This window comes from Oryctolagus cuniculus, chromosome 11 (genome assembly GCF_964237555.1).
Source record: "Oryctolagus cuniculus chromosome 11, mOryCun1.1, whole genome shotgun sequence".
In the NCBI taxonomy this organism is placed as follows: domain Eukaryota; kingdom Metazoa; phylum Chordata; class Mammalia; order Lagomorpha; family Leporidae; genus Oryctolagus; species Oryctolagus cuniculus.
In genome coordinates, this window is record NC_091442.1 from 20,716,972 (window position 1) to 20,722,971 (window position 6,000).

Consider the following 6,000-nt stretch of genomic DNA (forward strand, 5'->3'; position numbering starts at 1 on the left):
TTTGCAGAGGGCTCCGTTCCCTGCTGAAACTCGCTACCACGATGCCGGTTTTCCCCCTGCTGCAGGGCGCACTGGCGCTTCGAGCGCTGCAGTTAGGGGTACGGAGAGGACCAGGAGTTCAGGCGGAGACGTTTGAGCTGGGATCTGCAGGCAGTAATAGGTGGTCTCGGAGATCTAGGAAAGTCAGCGCTGGGTCCAGGGCTTCCTGTGAAGGTGGCTGGAGAAAGGTGGGCTCTGGGCCCTAGGGGACACTGCGTTGTGGAAAGAACACGGAGAGCTGGAATGCATCAAACTGAGCTTGGTTTCTCTCTTTTTTGTTTTTAAGATTTTTTTATTTATTTGAATGACCGAGAGGAGTGAGACGGAGGTATCTTCCATCTATTAGTTCACTCCCTCCAAGCCTGCAACAGTCAGGGACAGGCCAGGCTGGAGTCGGGAGCCTGGAACTCTGTCTGGGTCTCCCACATGGACGGCAGGGTCCAAACTACTTGAGTCATCACCTGCTGCCTCCCAAGGTGCGCATTGGCAGGAAGCTGGAATCAGAAGCAGAGCCAGGCCAGGGACGCGGACATCCAAGTGGCAGCTTAATCACTACCCAAAGCCCGCCCCAGAAGGAGCTGTCTCAGTGGCACCCGGAACCCAAAAGGCCCTGCAGGCCCGAGTCCACAGCCCCCCTCCTTTTGACCGTGCGTTCCCCGTGCCCCGACAGCCCCTCTGTAAACTGTCAGCGAGGCCTCCATGGCTGAGGCTTCCATTTTCCAGCGGAACAAACAGCTGCAGCTGAAGTCTCAGGATTGGCCCTGGGCCCAGCGCCAAGCTGAGCACTGTCCGACTCCCACACGGGTCGCAAACTCTCGGAAGGGCGGGTCGTGAATCCGTTAGGATTTGCAGGCCATGGGCTGGGGCACCTTCTGGAGTTTCTCTTCCGTTGTTTTTACAAGCTTTTAAAAAAGTGTCAAAATCATTTTTCACTCAAAGACTTCACAGTCATTCCTCCCTCCCTCTCTCCCTCCCTCCTTTACCCCGGCAGGCTCAGTTTGCCAAGCCCTGATGCAGGGCGTTGTCCTGGGCAGACCTGGAGGCAAGGGGCCAACCAGCACGTGGAGGGGGCTGGGGGTGTGTGATGTCCCCCAGGAAGAAGCTGTATCAGGCTACAAGGGAGGGAGACGCCAGCACAGGGAGGGTTCCGAAGCCGCAGGCACTCACCACCCGCACCCGCGGCCCGGCCCATCTGGGAGGGTGTGGGTTAGGTTAGGGGGGTGGGGTGCTGAGGCCGTGTTTATGGAGAGCCTTGATTGCGGTGTGCAGATCTAAAAGTGGCCTTGGAAGGCCCTGAGCAGGTGAGTCATGCATTGAAAGCAGCATTTGGGGCCCATTCATCCTAGAGGAGACACCGGGAGAGAGACTGGCAACAAGATTGTGCTTCTGAAAGTCCCAGGATGAGCAAAATGGGCCTCTTCCATCAGCCCCACACTGTTTGACGTGCCGTGGTTCACGGGCAAGCCGAGGCACATAAATATGTGCTTTAAAATTTAAAAGTAGGAAGTGAGGTGAATGGAACCTCTGATGAGGCGGCCTCCGGCTCTCTCCGGAGAGTCCAGGAGTGATTTTCCCCAACTCCCGCGGTGACGGACAGCGCAGGGTCCCGCTCCCTTTGTGCGGCTTGCCCCAGTCCTCTGCAGCAGGCTTGATTGGAAGCCAACTGCCCACACCGCCTCTCCTGCAGAGCAAGGAACGGAGTCCAAATCTCGGAAAACCGTTCTGAGTGATGGGGGACTCTGTCGCAGCGTCGATGGCAGCACTGATGGCTTTATAAATGGCTTTCTTCCCTCCGCACCCCAGCCCCACCCCCACTGAAGTTTGGAGGAGCGGCTTTTCAAATTACGCTTGAAAGCAGCCTGATTTCCCACAGGAATCATCGCCCAGATTAGGAACTGCTCTACCTTTTCCGGCAGTTTTACTGGGAGCACAGAGCCTGACTGCAAAGGACAGAGCGGGAGTGGGGACGCCTCCCCAGGCAGCTTCGTCCCAGCACCATGGGCTGTCGGCTTTCGCAGAGGAAAGGGTTAAAAAGCACTGGCTGCCACCGCCGCCCCCTTCTGTAATTTGCCATTCTTTCTGCACAACAGCTCCTGGGTCTCAACCTGCTCTCTCAGTCAGTACCCTCACGTCCTCAGCTGCCTCCCACACAGGCGGGCTCAGAAGTAAGGAAAACGCCTCTCAGAATCTCTGGGGCCCGTTTCCAAGGGAAAAGGTGGCCGGGGGTGGGGGTGGGGGTGGGTGGTGGGGAGAGGGAGAGTCAGAAGTTTCTTCTTGAAATAAAACAAGCTGCATTCCCTGTGGCGCAGGTGTGCACCCGAGGCCGCCAGGGGCTCCCGCTCCAATCTTTCTCTTCATAGGCACCACACCTGACCTGCTCACACATTCCTCCATGGACGCTGGCCCAGTTCTCTGGAGAAGGCCAGAGAGGACAGAAATGGGAGTCCATTCGCGCACACCTTGCACAGGTGCCCCTGGGTGCTCCCTCCCCTCCCCAGGCTTCAGGTTCCCTGTTTGCTACATGGAGTTTTTGAGCCCATCCATCTCCAAGCATCATTCCTCCTCCTGAGACATCTGTGCATTGATACTACAGTATCAGCAAGGATGTGGGGAAAGGGGCAAGGAGACAGCGACAAGCCCCTCGTAGGCAACTGGGCAGTGTCATCCAGGGTAAATGCACGCACCAGGGCTGGCGGGGGGTGCAGCAGGGTAAGCTGCCACTTTCGGTGCTGGTATCCATTATCAGAGGGCCGGTTGGAATCCGGGCTGCTCCACTTCTGATCCAGCTCCCTGCTAATGGTCCTGGGAAAGCAACAAAAGACGGCCCAAGCACTTGGGTCCCTGTTACCCACATGGGAGATCTGGAAAGAAGCTTCTAACTTCTGGCTTCAGCTTGGGCCAGCCCTGGCAGTTGCAGCCATCTGAGGACTGAACCGTTGGATGGAAGATTTCTCTCTCTCTTTCTCTCACTAATAAAAATCTTTTTAAAGTCAATAAGTGTACAAAGCTTGACCAACGGCTCTGCCTCTGCATGCTTATTACTCAACACAGGCACACAATGGTGTACACACACACACACAGGCAGGCACTGCAACAGTGTTCCTGATTCACAAAACTCATGGATACCAAATGCCCAAAATGTGCCAGGCATTATGCTCAATGATCTCATTAATGTTTCAAAGACTGGAAGCAAAATACTGGAAGTAACCTCATTACCAGACTTACCCATCCATCCAGAAGAGACTGAACACCCACCCACATCCCTCTCAATATGGAAACCCCATGTAGGTCAAAGGTCATGACCTTTGAGATGTTGTTGCTCTTTACTATTTCCTAAAAGTAAATGCAGAATAAAGGAAGGAGAGAGATGGGGTTGGTGAGGGGAGGGAGAAAAGGAGGGAGATTTTGGTTAAATGAATTATGGTACCTCCATGTTAACAGAACACTCTGCAACATTTTATTTTTCTCATGAAATATCTATGTATTTAATTTTAGTATTTGAGACAGACAACTCTTGTATCCACTGACTCACTACCCCAATACCCATAAAAGCCAGAGTTGGGCCAGGTCAAAGCCAGGAGCTAGGAACTCCATCCAGGTCTCCCACCTCAGTTGGGGGAGCCCAAATACTTGAGCCATCACCTGCTGCCCCCCAGGGTGCATATCCACAGGAAGATGGGATCTGAAGCAGAGCCAGGTCTGAATCCAGGCACTTTGATACGAGGTGGGTGTCCCAGTGATGTCCCTATTGCTGCACCAAATACCCAACCCTGTGTAGCATTTTAAAAGAATAAGCAGCAGTAGCTATCAGAGTTTTAAATGCACATAGCCTTTGACTCAGCAATTCTGCTTTGAGGCAGTTACTTGCCTGTGTGCAAAGACGATGAATAAAGTATTCATTGATGCATTGTTTGCATTAATAAAAGATCAGAATCAACCTAAACGTCCATCCAGAGAGGACTGGTTAAATAAGTGCCTCACAAACATGTGTAGTATCCTATGCAGCCTTGCTGAAGAATGAGGTTCTTCTCTGCCTATAACTCCAAGATCTGTTATTGAAGAAAAAGACCCACAGAAGAATGCTACTCTATGGGGGAGGGGATTGTGTCCTCTAAAGAGGACATCCAGGTGGCAGGAGGATCAGTGAGGCATCTTGACAAAGTACTCTCTGGATTCCTCACATGTTTTAACCATACATGCACACGCATTACTTATTCACTGATGCCAAAAAAAATTATGTTGTCATTAGGATAGAAGACATGTGTCAGTCTCCAGTTCTATGGAAAACTCACACACTTGGCATTAGAGACCCCGGGGGGGTTTCGCCATTTGCGCCTAGGGGGTTTTCCTAATGGTAGGCTGAATGCAGGGCCCTCACTAATGCTGGCACTGAGTGTCACCCTCAGCCCCTGTTGCCCGAGCAGCCCTGCTTGGGGCATGCAGCCTTTTCATTGAGGAAGGGTCACCTTCAGCACCTTGGACAGGGCCGAGGCTTGCCACTCCCTTCGTAGTCAAGATAACATCGCCAGTGACAGAGCAGTCAGAATATGGACATGCTGTTACTAACATTGCATGGTCAGTTACATCAGGGTTTGTGGGACAGGATCCCAAACCTGCTCGTTGGAAACTTAAGTAGCCGTTTTGGGGTTGGCGCTGTGGCGTAGTAGGTTAAGCTTCTGCCTTCAGTGCTGGCATCCCATATAGGTGACGGTTCAAGACCTGGCTACTGCACTTCCGATCCAGCTCTCTGCTATGGCCTGGGAAAGCAGCAGGAGTCCTTGGGACCCTGCACCCGCGTGGAAGACCTGGAAGAAGCTCCTGGCTCTTGGCCTCGGATCAGCACAGCTCCGGCCATTGCGGCCACTTGGGGAGTGAACCAACAGATGGAAGAGCGCTCTCTCTCTCTCTCTCTCTCTCTCTCTCTGCCTCTCATTTCTCTGTGTAACTCTGACTTTCAAATAAATAAATAAAAATTTTTTTAAAAAAAAGAGCATGGGCTCTGGAGACAGATGGCATAGGTTCAAATCTTGCCCCCACTGTGACGTCATTGTTCTGACCCTGAAGATAATGGGAATAAAACAATGACTCCCTGAGAGCATGCTGAGGACTAGATTGACCAAGTGCTAGACTTGGGGGTGCTTGTAGGTCCCAGGGAAGGGCTGTCTAGGAGTCAACAGCCACGATAAAGATGAGGATCTTCAGAGGTATAAATGGCAACACAAGGGCCAGCATTGTGGCATAGCAGGTTAAGTCGTCACTTGCAACACTGGTAACCCAATCAGAGTGCCAGATCAAACCCCAGCTGCTCTGCTTTTGATCCAGCTTCCTGCTAACGCATCTGGGAAAGCAGTGGAATATGGTCCAAGTGCCTGGGCCCCCACACCACATGAGAGACTCAGAAGAAGCTCCTGGCTCCTGGCTTCAGATTGGCCTAACTCTGGCCATTAATGGCCATTTGGGGAGTGAAACAGCAGATGGAAGATCTTTCTCTCTGTCTCTTCCTCTCTCTGTCTGTAACTCTGCCTCTCAGATAAATAAATAAATCTTAAAAAAAAAATACAGTTTGTGGGCACCTGCTAGACTGACTTCTATGCAGTGTGCACAGCGGGGAGGTGGGTGCAGTCCTTGAGTTGACATCCCAGTGTGGGAGGCCAGACTTCCCTGGAAAGGTTTTCATCCACTAATGGAGTTAATGAGTGCAGAACTTCCGGTTTTATACAAACAAGCGATTAGCATTGAGGATAGACCTGAAAATGGATCCTAATGAATTGCTAATTAGCCTCCTGCTCTGCCTGGGATCTTTAGCTGTTCAATTCCCTCTCTGGCTACTGGGGACCTTAGGCCATCACACTGGCACTCATTCTTTCATTCACTTGCTCATTCAGCTTACATTTCATGAGCATCTACTGTGTCATTGTGAGCAAGACACGCAAGATCACTTCCCCAGTCTGACGGGGAAGA